This window comes from Uloborus diversus, chromosome 1, assembly GCF_026930045.1.
Source record: "Uloborus diversus isolate 005 chromosome 1, Udiv.v.3.1, whole genome shotgun sequence".
Classification (NCBI taxonomy): Eukaryota; Metazoa; Arthropoda; class Arachnida; order Araneae; family Uloboridae; genus Uloborus; species Uloborus diversus.
The window spans coordinates 257371893-257390012 of NC_072731.1; positions in this window are offsets into that span (position 1 = coordinate 257371893).

Genomic DNA, 18120 nt, shown 5'->3' on the forward strand with positions numbered 1-18120 from the left:
ACTGTTTTTCGTTCTCGTGAGTCGATAAAACCAAGTCAATATAACGAATAAATACCTTTCTGCTGAAAGTTCAAATAAATAGTAATTCAACGTTATAAATCACAAAAATTGCAAAATATTGCAGACACGTGTTTCGGTGTTACAAGGTACACCTTTTTCAATGCAAAGAAGCGTGAGCTTCTGGATGAAAAGTTATCCGAGAAAAGCAACACGGTGGATCAGGAGATAGTATAAATATCAAAAAATAGAAATCAAACGAAACAAAAAAGATAAAATGACAACTGGAGGCAAAATTTATTATATAATTCCATCAGGAAAATATCGTTTGACGGAGCATTGGGGTAGGATACAAGAATGGGACTTTCATTCTTAGACCCTCCCCCTTGCAAAATTTCTTTGTGCGCCACTGATTGATACAAATTCCTCTCCGAAACAATGTCAACAAATGAATTTTAAAAAGAAATATTTGTGTGAAAAAAAGAAAAAAAAACGGAAACATAAAAAGGTCGCCCGCCCTTCTTTCTGCTCCAGATAGCACAAACGTTGATGCATTTCACTTTTAACAGTCCGAAGACATGTTGCTTTCTTGATTGAAGACCGATGTTGAGGGCAGGATGTTTCTCATACCCCTGACAAAGAATAGAATTATATCAAAAAAGAATGGTAAAAGGTCTCTATCAATCGTTATCTGACCTGTTTTTCTACGCTATAATTTGTTTGCTGCGAAATCCATTTTTATTCGTTGTCCCCTTCCACTTTCGGCGCAAATAACTTTATCGATATTTTCAGTTTTTTGTTGTTCCTTCTTTATGGTTTCCTTAAACTTCACAATCCAGGTTTTTTTTTTTTTTTTGCATCAATTCAATACGATATCTGAATGCTGTATCCAAAGGCTAAATGTCTCTATAAAATTTTATTCGAAATGTATGTTAAGATTTCATGTTACATATTCTTCAGACAAAACTAAAACTTTCAAGTTTTAGTTTTGTATACTACTTTAGTATCGTTACCAGCTACGTCGCCCAGCTTTGCCTGGTCTACCTCGAAAATGAAAGTTAAGTCAAGTGACGCGTGTTCAACACTCAGGCTTGAACAAAAAAAAAAAAAAAGCAAAAAAAAAAAAGAATTAATTTGAATTTTGACATCTTGAATTCAAATTATGTTTTTTGCAATCACGAGTGTGTGTATGTAGGCGTGTGTGTTTGTGTGTGTGTAGGTATGCATGTTTGTGTCTGTGTGCTGGCATAAGTGTGTGGGTGGTTGTGTGTATGAGTTTCTGTGTGTTGGGGGGGGGATGTGTATGTGTGTTTAGGCAGATGTGTTTGTGTCTGTTACAGGCATGAATGTATGAGTAGTTGTGTGTATGTTTTTGTGTGTGTGTGTATGTGTAGGTATCTGTATGTATGCGTGTGTGTAGGTGTATGTGCGTGTGTGTAGTTGTGTATGTATGCGCGTGTGTGTAGGACATGGATGCAACCTGGAGACGGCTTTCGCTATAGGAGCAGCATCGTGAGGAGCCGGTCGACGGTGATGGTGCCAGAGGGGGGCGGTGGGAAAATAAAATGATAGCACGCCAAAAACAGTCAAATAAAAGCAATAAGCAATCGTGATTGCTCAAAAAAAAAAAAAAAAAAAATCTTTCGAATTTTCAAAATTAATTTCAATTCTGAAATTTTGAATTCAAATTATGTTTTTCGCAATCACGAGTTGCGACAAGGCCCTACTCATTGGGGGCTATTGTTTTGGTTCAGTACTTTTCTGACCATGTGATGGCAGAAAATGTAACACGAGGGCCTATTCACTCCTATGGATAACACCAGCTTCTTCATAACTATTCTCCATTTTTTATTTTATAGAGTTAGTCGATTTGACAAGTGAGGCATCCATTTCTTCTATTTTTTCCTCTTACAGGAAAGTTACACTGTCTATACGAAAATATTTTCGAATAAAAATCCAAACATCAATCATGATTCGATTTTGTTTTTCATAATATGGGAAATGCTGGAAATATTACATAGGTTGCGTTCGACGAGCACGACCGAGAGCGACCGGTTAATCACGTGACAACTAATGATCACGTGCTCCAATCAACCAATCAACAGCTTAAAATGGTAACCGGTGAGGTAACCGATGGATGATAGAACGCTGCGGTTTGTAACCGGTTACTTACCGGTCGACCGGTGAGGTTCGTCGAAGGCAACCATAATGGCATATGGCATTTTGGCAAGTCAAGCTTTATTTTGTCTTCTCATCAAACTTTGTGGACATGTTCAGTTGTGATAACGAATAGAACAGCAGTCAACGTTAAAATACTTTTTCCTCTAAGATAACTAAGTGGGACATAGCAATTATGTTTCAGTTCATTGAAAAACTTTGTTACTATGATTTTGAAAATAAAAATAAGTAATCCTTTGGAATTTAAGTTTTTTTTTTTCATGTTATTGTAAGCTATGAAACATTTATTATTAGTAGTGGCTTTAGAAGGAAAAACTATGATAAAATGTGCTATTTAAAGTATACCTATTTAAAATTATTACTGGCAATCGGGCAGGAATCATAAACATGGTTGATATTGACCATAGGGGGTCAATATAATATAATTAGGGGTCGATCGAATATGGGTCTCAATAAGGGGATTATGAATGAATATAACTACTTTTCAATTAATAATTTATTAACAGCAACGCAATAAATACGATTTTTGAATAGGAACGTGCTTTTAGTTTTGAGTTTAGTAGCATAATTGTGAGCAAATTTTTATTAATTGAACTATGGTTTAACTTAAAACGAAAATAAACATTGCGCACAGATTTGCGGTACTTCTACTTTTAATTTCGTTTCCAAGTTTGGATATAGTTAAATCTGGCTTTAGTTATGTTAATTTTATTTAACAAAAGAGGAAAAATTAAAAAGAAAAAAAAAGTATAGAGAGCACTTTGCGAAACAATCAATGCTAATCTTGCAAACATCGCGGAAATCCCCCACTTTCTTTTTGATTAAGTTGAGAAAAACGATTATTTTTATAATAAAACGAATCCCTTCAAAAAAGAAAAACTGTTAGTTCTTTATTATTATTTTATAAAGAGAAAAAAAAAGAGAAATAGCTAATTTTGAGGTGGATGATCAAAAACGTCTGACTTACCCTGCTCTAGGATAAAAAAGTTTCGATAAAAGAAGTTGGACAACTCATATTTCCGAAATATAGATGAAATCATGTAGTACATAATCCTGTTTACTTCTGTCGAAATAGCTAACTTCAAAAGAAAGCGAAAAAGCTGAAAAACTAACTAAATAACCCAACTAAGCACCGCATTGAATTTCTTTACGTTAAGCATGTTGTCACTTTTTTTTTCTGTTATTTGTACTTTCTTCAAATTTTCTTCTTAGTGTGAAAGTATAAATTACATAAAATCGAATTAAAGTGAACGCAATGGGGTTGTTTCCTTCAGTCAAAAGCAGTAGTAGTAAAAGTTTAAAAGATTTTTTTTCACTAAAATTGGTAGAATAAGCAAAAAAAAAAAAAAAAAAAAACATGGACTCAGAAAATACTTTCATTTTCCCAACAGTAATTTTTTAATTAATTTCTTAAACTGTCCGATTTTTCAAACAAAGCGTGGTCTTGATGACGTCATAAATGATGCACTATGGCGCATCTTTCTACCGCATGTCCACGTTATTATAATTAAGAAGTGAATTAGAACTGCGCTCTACGCTTACTATCAACCATATCGTTGCGAATACACGTGAGTAAAGATGCGAATTAAATATTTTGGACCGTGAATGGCAACACTGAATGGCATTTCACCATTTGTGATGTCATCGGCACAAACGTTAAACGAAGAAAGAGCAGAGATTTAAGTTTTTTTTTTTTAAACTATAAACTTAAAGAAATTATTTAAAAAATGATCAGATTCTATGTTTTAAAGCATGCACTTTCAGAAAAAAATACTTTTAAAGTTTTGGAAACGGCCCCATTCTTACACGAACGTAATTCAAAATACGTCTTTATTTATTTTTTTTGAAACAATTCCCATTCATTTCAATTTATATAAACAAAGCAATAATTTAAACTACTCTTGATCGAGAACCTATTATCAGCAACTCGGATTTGCATAAATGTTAGGAACACAATTTTTAAATCTAGGCCTTAAATTTCTAAAATCTGTTAAGCGCAAATAAGTTGTGTTTGAGATTAATGTTGCGAGTTCTGAAAGATTCGAAACGCATTACTGAAATCTTTTCGAAATGGGAAATAAAACTATTTTTGTCTTTTAAGGAATGGTTAAATGCCTATTGTAATCTTAAGTAATTCTATGTGGAGGGAAACTAATTTACTTGATTAACGCTCCGATTCGGAATCTAAATTGTAAAGATTTCAAAAGCTATTTGTATATAATTATTTTTCTTCGTTGCTTGACTTGTTCTCTGTTTCCTTATTTTTTTAAATTGTGTTGATGATATTGTCAAGTTGGTAATAGAATTTCCATAATATATAGATTTTAATCGTTTTAGTTTACCTTGGGTAGGTATGTTAGGAAATCACCATGAATCATCTTACACACATGGCGGTTCAATGGAAACAACTTTTGAATCAATGTCGGCTGTCAACTTGTTGTCTGGCTTTTTTTGATATGTTCACTCGTGGTTACACTGTTAAAGTTCAGGAAACTTTTATGATAAATATTACTGTTAAATAGAGTTCACAGTCAAAAAAAAAAAAAAAAAAACAGTAAATTGTACCAGTAAATAAATAAATAAATAAACGATTGCAACGCCAATAGGGTGGTCCAAATAAGGCTCTCTTTTCAAATTTTCTGATTTTTACTGGTCTTACCCTCCCATTTGGTTCCACTTAAGTAAAAATAATCATTGTGAGGTTTCAGCTCATGATTTTAACATTTAGAGGTAGCTCAACATCCTCAAATTTCGATTAATATTTGTTTTTACGCAAACCTTTTGTTTTTAGTTTATGAAATGGGTATAAGCACACAATTATTTACAAAAACGTGCTTTCTTTGGACACAATTTAACCAAAAAACGAAACTGTTAAGTATTTAAACAAACTATATCAACATTTCTTTTCATATTGCTGCATGTATAACAACTCATTCTTGTTCAAACTAATAAAATCTACGCTCTCCAAACTGTAAGCATCAATAATTTACTAGATAAGATTATCTTAAAGGACATGCTTAAAGATTCCAAGAAGATCTTTATACTGCTGCCAATAGATCTTCACTGTTTGTAAAGATGGCTGCACGTCGGAAACAGAAAGAGTACAAAAGGGAGAATAGACAAAAAAATTAGTTGGGCAAAACTTTTCCTATTGTACCGTTTCCTCCTTTTCTGTATCACTGCAGTGTATCTCCTTCTTTGTTGTAAAGGAACAAATAAATGCAGTAATGAACAAATTGTATTTTTATGCTGCTGCTATGGAAGGATGATTGTTTCTGTTCTGGTGAATAACTGATATCGCAGCTGAATTTTACATAAAGTTTACTTTTACTTTGATACCATCAAGAGAAAGTACTTTAAAAATAGAGAAAATGGGGGAAGTATCTCCTAGCGTGGCTAGAACTAGAATGGTATAACTCAGCTTAACTCAATTTCGAGTAATTAAAGATTTGTAAAAATATCTGCAGAAAAGCAAGATTAAGTATTATTTTTAAGAGATGGAATTGGATTTAAGCAGAGATACGTATTTTTATTATGCATCAGCTTAGTTAAAAAAGTATTTATGTCTTGTGTTAATGTAATTTTAAATGACTTACTCCAAAGCCATTTTCCGTGTACGCTGAGTTTATTGAAAAACAAGTCATAATAACATACTAGGACAGTTTTGAGTTTCAGAATGTTCCCTCTAAGAAGAGAATTCTGGTCTCTGGTCCAATCAGCGGCGTAGAACTAATAAACAACATTAAAAAACTGATTAACAATTAATTATAATTCTCACTTAAACAGCGATTCCGTTTGGTGGAATATTTTTGTACTTTCCTAGAGGTCAAGAAGTTTTAACATATTTTTGCGCAACAGGTACACGTAATAGAATAATTAAGTAGAGCCCGAATCTGTGCTTAACTCAAATTGTACATTTTTTGACTTACACTTCTATCATTTTGGTACATCCCCGACACCTAGCGGAAAGGGAAACAAACTTTTTTCACTGAGTAAACAGCAAGTGGAACTCGAAATGTAGCCACCTCCTTGTGGTAAGTTCTGGCTAGGTTCCGCAATTTGATCATTTTTTTTTAAAATTTGACATTTTTGTATTAAAGCATTATGTAAAAAACTCTAAAAACTGAAATTAGGATACATTCAAAAATTCCTTCTTAAAATAATGTCAAAATGCAGCAATCAAAGATTATAGTAACGGAAAAGAACAAATTTATATATCAAAATTAAAAAAAAAAATGAATTTCGAATTTTCCTTTTCGCAGTTTTTAAGGTCATACTTTGATATAAAGACAAAAATATCAATCTTTATCGTTTTCCCAAGTTAAATATGCCGAAGTGCCACTCTTTTTTATTTTTGTTGTTAGAAGCTTCTTTAAAATATTCTGATGCTTCCTTAAAATATTCATTTTTCAACCCATCCAAATGTTTCCCTTTAAAAATATTACCTCCCACCCTAATTTTTAATAAACTTAAAAACGTAGTTTTGCTCATTATCCATATTTTGGTTTCCATATTTTAATTATGTTTTGAATCATGCATTAAGGGGGAAACATATTTATCGTTTTTGGATATTAGTGCTTATTTTGGTCTGTGATGTAAAGTAAATTCTTGATCTATTATGAGCGAAAAATAATTGAATGAAACCACCTGCGCAGTTTTCTCTTTCGTTTTTATTGCGTTGAATCGTTCAGCGAATACTACTTTAAAGAGACCAAGCACAACAAAATAATAAAATAACTAAATTTAATTTTGTTTAAAGTAATTTAATTAAAGCTATTCTTATAAATACATCTTAATGAATTTCTTTACTTAATAAAGTTTTTCTTACTTTAAAAAATGAATGTCTAACTACTTTTTCACAGTTTCGTGATAGTACTTAATTCAAGCAATTATTTATTTCTCGTTTATTCAAAATTTAAAAACCTTAGAGCTAAAAGTGTTGTAATATAAATAAATATAAAAAAACATGCATTTTTGGATTAAAAGTTTCTCACATTATTAAAATTTATATCTCTAACTTAACTCTTTCTAGTTCCTTATCTTGATTATTATCCTCATTAAATGACATTTCTTGTCTTTCTTCCTTGTATCTGGTTAGGAAACTTAACTAGTTTTTCAAAAATTAGGCTTAAACTATTTGCATAACCTAGCCAGGTTTTTCGTCTGTGCATTTTTTTTTTGAGCAATCACGATTGCTTATTGTTCTCATTTGACTGTTTTTGGCGTTACGCTGATTTTTCCCACCGCCACCCTCCGCACCATCACCGGCGACGGGCTAATCACGATGCTGCTCCTATAGCGAAAGCCGTCTCCAGGTTGCATCCATGTTCTACACACACGCGCATACATACACAACTACACACACACGCACGCACACGCGCATACATACACAACTACACACACACGCACGCACACGCGCATACATACACAACTACACACACACGCACGCACACGCGCACACACACAAACACACAAACACATACACACACAAACACATACACACATACACTTACACACACGCATACATACAGACACCCACACATACACACACACATACACAACTAACCACACATTCATGCATGCACACAGACACAAACACATATGCCTACACACACATACACATACCCCCCACACACATTCATACACACACATACAAACACATACACACACATACACACATACACTTACACACACGCATACATACAGACACCCACACATACACACACACACACACATACACAACTACCCACACATTCATGCATGCACACAGACACAAACACATATGCCTGCACACACATACACATACCCCCCCCACACACACACATTCATACACACACATACACATAACCCGTACACACAAACACATACCTCTCACACACACATAAACACACATGCCTACACACACACACACTCGTGATTGCGAAAAACATAATTTGAATTCAAGATGTCAAAATTCAAATTAATTTCTTTTTCTTTCTTTCCTTTATGTCTGTATTTTGTCGGGCATTAAATTCTATTCTTTGTATGCTTATTTGTTACTGGATATTTCTCATGTTTCTCCTTTATTCATTTTTGCAGTTGCTTTAACATCACTCAAAAAACGAACATCACATCACTTCCTTTTACGCCAATTTAATGATAATAGTAGTGCCTTGGAGTTAGCAAAGAAACTTTTTAAACATTTTTGCGCCACGTTTGTTGCAAACTGAAGCAAAAAAAAAAAAAAAAAAAGAAAGTTAATTTGAATTTTGTCATTTTGAATTCAAACTATGTTTTTCGCAATCACGAGTGTGTGTATGTAGGCGTGTGTGTTTGTGTGTGGGGGGTATGTGTGTTTGTGCGTAGGGGGATGTGTATGTGTGTGTAGGCATGTGTGTTTGTGTCTGTGTGTTGGCATAAGTGTGTGGGTAGTTGTGTGTATGAACCTGTGTGTGTGTGGGGGGGTATGTGTATGTGTGTGTAGGCATATGTGTTTGTGTCTGTGTGCAGGCATGAATGTGTGGGTAGTTGTGTGTATTTTTTTTGTGTGTGTAGGTGTCTATATGTATGCGTGTGTGTATGTGTAGGTGTCTGTATGTATGAGTATGTGTGTGTACTTGTGTGTATGTGTTTGTGTGTGTGTGTGCGTGTAAAGTTGTGTATGTATGCGCGTGTGTGTAGGACATGGATGCAACCTGGAGACGGCTTTTGCTAGAGGAGCAGCATCGTGAGGAGCCGGTCGACGGGTGACGGTGCGGAGGCTGGCGGTGGGAAAAATCAAAGGAACATTAAAAACAGTCAAATGAAAGCAATAAGCAATCGTGATTGCTCAAAAAAAAACCGTTTTATACATATTGATTTTCCCAATATTAGACATTTTAATGTGATTTAATGGTTAACTCTTTAAATATCGTTAATAGTGGCCAAAATGAAACCAAATTGAAAAAAATACGCCAATTTTTTTATCGCCAAGTTGGCGAAAAACCTTGGCGAACAAAAGCTTGGGCGATATGTCGCCAAGTGTTTGCCAAATTATAACACCACTTGAGTTTGCACTGATATTAACAAAGATTTCCCCTCATAAAGGTGTAAAATCCCCCCTCAGAGACATCCGAATGCAACCAATACGAGAGGTGCACAACTAGACCCCACTAGGAGTTTACGCACCAAATTTCAGCTTTCTAGGACATACCGTTTTTGAGTTATGCGAGATACATACGCACATGTACATATGTACATACGCAAAAAACAAATGCACGGAAAAAAAACAACCTTTTAAAGCCAACACTTCACTAGTGTTAGTATTCCAAAATCGTGTTTCTTCAAACATCCCGAAAACTCCTTTCTGCAGATACTGCCATTTAGCTGCCTACTGCAGGATTGATATCAATTCAGCTAAAACACGTAATGATAATTATTGCAAAAGGACGAAACAAGTAATTTGAAAATGGGAGAAATGATTTTTTTAAGGTAGGCGAATACCCCCCCACCCCTAAATATTTTTTTCTTTACTGTTCATTGCAGCATTTCTAAAAATTTTTACGATTATTTAACACTAGTGGCACCCGCACGGCTTTGCCCGTAATAGAAAAGTTAAAAGGTCTTTTGGTTCGCCTGTATATTTACAAATAATGTATGGTGAATTTTCTCGCCAATTGGCTTGTACCCACGTTACAGTTCCACGTTATGATAATTTCGTATCTCGCCAATTGGCTTGTGCCCATGTTACGGTTCCACGTTATGATAATTTCGTAATTTATGATAGTTTTTTTCTTAAAATTGGAATTGAAAAAGAATCAGATCGAATTTTCGAAAAATCACTTCGAGGTGCACACTCCCATGCTACAAACTAACTTTGTGCCAAATTTCATGAAAATCGGCCGAACGGTCTAGGTGCTATGAGCGTCACAGACATCCTACAGACATCCTACAGATATCCTCCGGACAGAGACTTTCAGCTTTATTATTAGTAAAGAAGATAAAGATGAATTAAACAATAAATTTTGACTTCTTATTTGTTGAAAAAAAATTTCTTTTTAACGAAATAGGTAGCAAAAAAAAAAACTGCCCTTTCCTTTTCACTTCCAATGCATTCTTTTTCATAATTTTTAATACTTTTTGTGTCTATCTCTTCGTAAGAAAGCAGAGAGTGATATCTCCCTCCAATTTGGAAATTATTAACTAACAACAGGTTTTATGGGCAAATGATTGAAAATTTCCGGCAAAAAACATGTTTTTTGCCCTTCTAAGTTTAATTGATCATTATTTCAAAACCACATATTGCATGTACATCAACTTTTCGAGGTTTATATCACAGTAATATGTTCAATTACCATGTTTGCAAAGTTTCAAATCTTTAGAGGGAATACTTGTTTTACTGGAGCTAATGGGGTAAATAAAAACTTTAAAAACATGGTTTTGAGAAAATCAAGACAAAATAAGTAAGTTTCAGTTATAAGCAGAAGATTTGAGTTTAGCAAAATGCTTCTAGCTTTCTCACTAATTCATCGATTTGAAAAACAATTGTGGATTTAAAAAGAAAAACACTAGGGCTCTCTAAATTTTTCAAAATCTTTATTTTTTATCAAAAACTAGCTGTACCCGACGCGCGTTGCTACGCCAACAAAAAAATACATCATTATACTGATTTTCATGACAATCGGTTGAACGGGGCAGAAGTTGCTACTCTGCAGTGCCACCTGATGGCGAGTGGCTTCAATGAGCATATTATGCACCTTTTCCGTGGAAAAATACATTAATGTAGCAATTTTCATAATAATCGGTCCGTGACTGTACTCAAATTTTGTACTCACGCAGTTTGCAAGATCAATCAATCGCTAAAAATATCAAATAGAAAAAGTTTTAAATCCCGCCGTTGCATGAAAAGCCATAAAACAATAAAGAAAGAATTTATTTGTTCAAACTCAAGAAAAATGGCAACAGCTAACTTCTTATCCATGAGATCTTTCACGCGAATTAATTTCTGCAGCCGATAATTTTATTCGTATTTATCCAATGGATTGTGACTTAAATTGGAATAAAAAAGGAACTATCGATCGGTTTTTTTTCGAACTGGTCTAAAAACATTCCCAGTACCAAAAATAACAAACGGTGAAAGTTTCAGCCAAATCTGCCGGGTAGTTTTTGAGTTCATGGATGACATACAGACAAACATTCATTTTTGTATATATAGATTAGGGTGTTTGCCTACCAGGAGCTAAACAGCAATTTTAATTATATTTACGTTTTCCTCTCAAAAATAAGAAAAGAGAGTTCTCAGAAAAAGCAAAAAGGGTTTTTAATGTCACAAATTGTTGTGCAACACAAGAGGAGGATAATTTGAAAGAATTTTGCAATTGCTTTTCTTATTCAGCTTGTAGGCGTGAGAAAGGAGGTGTTCTAGTGCGTGGGGCAAAAACGCGCTCTAAACCTTTGAAATTAACTTTAAATTGCACTCTATTTGTTTGGCGCTTTGGTAGTTTCGCAGATCCAAGCTCAATGTGCAATTTCCCCCTGTTTGTTTATTTTCTTGCGTAATCCGTTAGAAGTAATAATATATATATATATATATATATATATATATATATATATATATATATATATATATATATATATATATATATATATATATATATCTATATATATATATATATATATCTATATATATATATATATATATATATATATATCTATATATATATATATATATATCTATATATATATATATATATATCTATATATATATATATATATATATATATATATATATATATATATGTTTTCTGCATTAAAAAAAAATTCTTCATAGCTAAATATTGACTCTTTTTTCGGGTAAAATTTTTAACATATATATTATTACTTCCTTTCACGAAGTAAAGGAAGTATTGTATTCACGAAAAAATTGACCCAAAAATAGGCCTTTATTTCCATTTTGCTCGCCCCCGAGCCCAGAATGAATATTGAGTTTTTTTTTTATCCCGACCACACGTGGATATATGTCTAAGAAAGTATAGACACCCGAAATATCCATTTTAACGATCCCCGAAATAATTACGACGAGTTCTCCCGTGACGTATGTATGTACGTATGTATGTGAGTATGTACGCATGTGTGTATGTGAGTATGTATCTCGTATAACTCTAAAACGGTATGTCCTTGAAAGTTGAAATTTGGTACGTAGACTCGTAGTGGGATCTTGTTGTGCACCTCCCTTTTTGGTTACTTTCGGATGTTCCCAAGGGTTCTTTTACACCTTTTTGGGGGAAATTTATTGTTAATATCAATGCAAACTCAAGTGGTGTTATTATTTGGCAAACACTGGGAAAGCATATCGCCAAGCCTTTGGTCGCCAAGTTTTGTCGCCAACTGTTGGCGACAAATGTGGCGGTTTTTTTATTTTTAAATATGGTTTCGATTTGGCCGCTGTTGGTGATATTTAGAGAGTAAACTTCGCGACAAATTTGGCGTTTTTTTTTTTTTTTTTTAATTTCTTTATTTGGTTTAATTTCGGCCACTATTGGCAAATATTTTGAGAGATAACCATTGAATCACATTAAAATGTCCAAGATCTTTTGCCCCGTTTTGGGGGGAAATCATTGTTAATTTCGATGTAAACTCAAGTGGTGTTATAATTTGGTGGACACTTGACGATACATCGCCAATCGTTTAGCTGCCAAGCTTTGTCGCCAACTTAGCGACAAATTTGGCGATTTTTTTTTTTTTAATTTTTAAATCTGGTTTCAATTTGGCTATTGTTGGTGATATTTAGAGGGTAAACATTTGAATCACATTAAAATGGCTAATAACGGGGAAATGACATTAAATTGGAGTAAAAGGAAGTCATGTGACGCGCACATCAGCTTGTTTACAGTGGAAACAAAATAAACAAGCTTGTGCAACAAAGCTAACGTGTAATAGTTGGTAAAAAAGAAAAAAAAATGAAAAATTTGCAGCTACTGTCATATACCTGCCCATGGTATAATAGACATTCTCTTATACATACGACTGTTCGAACATATATTCTGCCGTTAATGTGGAAACTGTTTTAACGTCTGTTGATAACTCTCATGAAAAAAAAAATGCTTATTATAAGAAAAAAATACAATTTTATTAGGAAGATGCAACTACTATAAAAACTCTCCACAATATATCATTATAGAGCCTAAAAAACAAACCTACTATAAAAACTCTTCACAATATATCATTATAGAGCCTCAAAAAAAAAAAAAAAAGGAAAACCTACACAAAATTACACTTAAAAGGAAAAAAAAAAGGAAAACCTACACGAAATTACACTCTGTCTCATTTTCAAACAACAACAACTTTTCTACGCACTGCCAAATCATGTTTACAAAATACATAAAATTAAATGTAAGCAGATAAAAAAAAAGGAGACTAAAAGAAGACAGCGAATTGAATAATTTTGTTCAATTTTTTTTCTTTATGTTTTATTTTTTCCATTTTTAGCAATATTGTCTTTGAAAGCACACATGCTTCCAATTTAGAGACGTCGAACAAATGCTGTCTGAATTGAAGCAAACTTTAACCTAAAATGTTTCACATTTTCATTAGAGCGTAACATCTAGACGCTAATCACATTTTAAACGCTTCTTAAACTAAAGCGAAAATTTGAACCAATGTAAGAGTTGGAGAGAAAAAAATCAAAGTACCCTTACATATCCTTCTTTTGAAATGAAAGATTACGCAACTATTCACAGATTTGGTTGTAAATAAGACCGAATTTATTAAATTTAGCGTTGAAAACATTTTTACATTGAAAACATTTAGAGGATATCATATAAAACCGAGGCGTAAACATACAAAACTGATCAAATGCTATTTTCATTATAATTATAGAATCATCTATCTCTAATTATAATCTATATATATAAAGTTGACGGTGTTTCTTTGTTTCTTTCTTTGTTTGTACCCGATGGCTAGAAGACCCCAGTGCACCGACAACGCTGAAACTTGGTCCAAAAATTCGAACGTACCCCGGGCCCTCGAAGCCAAAATTCTAAATTTCGATTTAGTTTTTTTCTAATGAACTGATTAAGCTAAATTTCCTTAATAAGGGGGTAAAAAAACCCTACTCCCAAACATTATATATCATTGGAAAGGGTTTTATTTCCCAAACAAGATGATGTTTGTTCCATTTTTCACAATTAATTACAACAGGAGATATAAGCAATTCTAATTGAGCCAGTTTTCAAGGCTTCTCTTTCAGGATATTGCTATAACACTAGGTCCATTTTCCAGACAATTTTTCAATTACTTTCTTTTTAAACATTTTGGAGGAAGTTGCCTTCGTTGTTTATGAATATTTGACTGTTTTTACTTTAATTAAAATTCATTGTGCGTATGTTAATTGATTTTGTTTTTAATAAGAAAGTTGATTGGCGAATTTGGCGATGAATTATGGAGTTTTTTTACATATGAAAGCTACTGCAAATGTAATTTTGATGCAATTTGTTTTTCTTTAATTCAACGGATTTTCTTTAAATTTTTAGCACAGGCATCATGGCGCAGATACTGCTAGTTCATTATGGTTATAAAATCTCATTATATTAATAGACTAAGGTTAAGAAATACTTAAATACAAGAGTTTTCCTACATTAAAATACGTCATTTCTATGGTTTCACGTTTTGGTGGTTAAAATAAACCCTAAATATTTCTTTGTATACGTTTAATCCCATAAACGAGAAATTTCAAATACGGATTTTTTCTGAGGATCAAATATGTCTTTTATTTTATTTGTTTGATTTTGTTGTCACTTCGCATTTTATTCTCCAAAATTAAAATAAAAGCAAGTTATTAAAAAATATACATGAGTTATATTATTATTTACATTACTTTCAAAATTTTAACGTGTACATTGTCTGAAACTTTGAATATAGAATAATATTTTTTTTCAGTTTAACGGCATTCAGATAATAATAATAATAGTTAAAACCGAGCACGAAGAAAAAGTTCGCTTTTGCTCATCTTTAACTTTTGTTTAAAAAGAAGCAAAAAACAATTATTTTCTCGGGGTCATTTGTTTTTGCCTTTAGTTCTTTTAATAAATATATTTTTAAGTCGAAATATTCTTGTAAATATGCAAATCATTTAATTTCACTTTTACTTAAAGATATCTAAATGCTTACTTTTTTCCCCCTCAATGCATTGAATTCATTTAAAATATGAATTTAATTTTTTCTAGAATATATTCTGCTTTGACTATTACCATCAATTATTACTTTTTGACTAAAAGGGATAGTACTTTCTGGGTTGAAAAAATCTCTTCATCATTTAAGTAATGAAAGTTTTTTTTTTTTTTTTTGAAATAATAATTTAGAACAAATGTGCAAAAAACTTCTACAATAATGTAACCCAGGAGTGCTGAAAAATGATTAGATCAAAGCCTCTGTTTTAATCAATGATATTTTTCTTCAGGTAAAAAAAAAATGTAATGTAATTAATTTACGTTCTATTAGAGATATGATGTACTTAAGAGTGTATCAAAGAAGTCTTAAAAAATACAAAAATTCAAATTGATAAAGTGAGACATATATATCCACAAGTACCACGAAACAATATTCAAATCAAAAAACATTTTGGTATCCCACACAAGGTATAAAATACATATTTTCCATATAATTTATATTTTACAATAAATTTTAAAAAAATTACAAACTATAAATTATGAATTAGGTTACTAATGTTTACAAACTGTTTTCATTTTTTGGAACATTTGGACCTCACGTATAGTGCTCAAAAGTTAGTACTTTTTAACGCTAAAGTTAAAACTTTTCAATTTTTACGTTTTTTTTAAAATTCTGTAAAAAATTTTGATTTTAAAAATTTCTTAGCTAATAAACAACTTTGATGCATGTTTTATGGTTTTTTTTATGAAAATATTTGCATTTCTTTTCTGATTATATCGTAAGTTGAATTGCTCTATAAAATAATCTTTTTTACATCATTTACTTTTTGTTACGCTGCAGTGTAGTATTAAAAGAATTAAATGCGTTCGTTGGTTGGTGATCGGCTTAGTATCTATAGATATATATACAAAACACGCAGTGATCAATGATCAATATGGCCATTACTGTGATTTCTCAGAAAGTTTATGCTTCAACAAAAACTAAAAACAAAACGTTGCATTAATTGGGTTGTTTACTATTTTTCAAAAAAAAAAAAAAAAAAAATTCCTGAAAGAATATAGTCAAAAACATGATGTAAGTTACGTTAATGTTTTCTCTTAATTTTGACATATTTTCTCTCTCAAAAAATAATTCTAAACGACATTCAGTCGTTGCTTTAATTTTTACAGCTGATGTCACTAGTAAGTAAATCGTTAGGGTTCCGGACACTGCCGAACTTCATTAAATAAATTTTTATTTAACTAACAATTCTTGCTATGGTAATAAATTACTCGCGGTGAAAAAAATAATTAAAAGGCGATATATCTTGCCAAAAAAGACAACTACGCACTCCGATTCAAGATGGCATTCATCATTTGTGACGTCACCCAAAGAAACATTTTGGTTTTAAAATCAAACATTAAAAAAAATTATATATATATATATATATATATATATATATATATATATATATATATATATATATATATATATATATATATATATATATATTGTTTTATTCTTTTGAAATTAATTTTTCAAGACTTTTCTGGCCCACGTAGAAAGAAATGAGAAATCAAAAAGCCTTATTAAACGTCAGAAATTAATGCAAATCACTTAATTCGTAGTTCGCAAGCAGCCATTTTCCCAATTTTGATTACAATATTCATCAATTCTTCATGGAACTACATTTTCATGTGGCAATAAGACTGACTAGAATAACATTTAATACTAGATAAATTATTTATACGACAATACGGTTGGTTATCAAAAGAGGGAAATGATATTTCTTTGCTTTGTTTGGCTAGTGCTAATTGTTTTACATTTGTAGCTGACTTATTTCTCAAATTGCTGAAACGGTTATTTTTAATTTATTATGTTTCGTATGTTTCTAATTTCTGAAATATGTGATTTAATTCTGGCCTGCTATGCAAATCATCAATAAAATCCTCACTGATATGTGGTGGTAATTTTCTTTTTAATTTATTTTCCATCATTTCTTAAAACTTATCGAATTAAACAATCTTTCCACCATTTTAATCCACTCATCATAACTGATAAGCGAAATCTCGCCAAGGGTTCTTAGCTCACACAATACTAAAACTATAACCCTCATCAAATTTTTGGCGAAACTCTTCAGTCGATAACGTAAGCAATAAAGTAAAGTTAGCGCACTATTTCAGCAATTAAAATTCTCAGCTTTTGTTCTTGCTAGTTCAAATTCTAAGCGTTCTTTCTCGGTTAAACAATTTTCATTTCGTTCCGCAAAATATATTTCAAGAAATTATTTTGTATACTGTCCACTTCAACTAAATGCTGCAGTAAAATAAAGTCAGTTAAATTGTTTTTAAATTAGGAGGAGATAAAAGCCCTAATTCTTCAGCTAAAATTATCAAATCCTCATTTCGAACTTAAGATAATAAGAAAAACCTCACATTCTTAGAAATTCCCACAAAGCAATGGGAAAAAAAATACCTGGTAAAACGTTATCCACTTTCAAAAAATAAATAACTAAAATAATTTAAAAAATACGAACAGACGAGCATATTTGTTGTGTTTTTCTTCAGAGTTTTCTTGAGTTTACAGTTTCGCCATTTGCGACACTCACACACTCATTTTTTAGCATCAACTCACTTTTTAGAGGGAAATAATGAAAACTGACATTATTTTGAGAAGCTCGAGAATACCATTCAGGGAAGAAATGATTTCTGTTGCTGAAAGCAATTTTAAGACACATCGAATGCGTTAATAAATACTCATAACAAACTGTCCCATGTTTACATCAACAAACACCCGTGGAACGCAATGTTTTACCTTTTTCTGTAATTTTGTAAATCACCG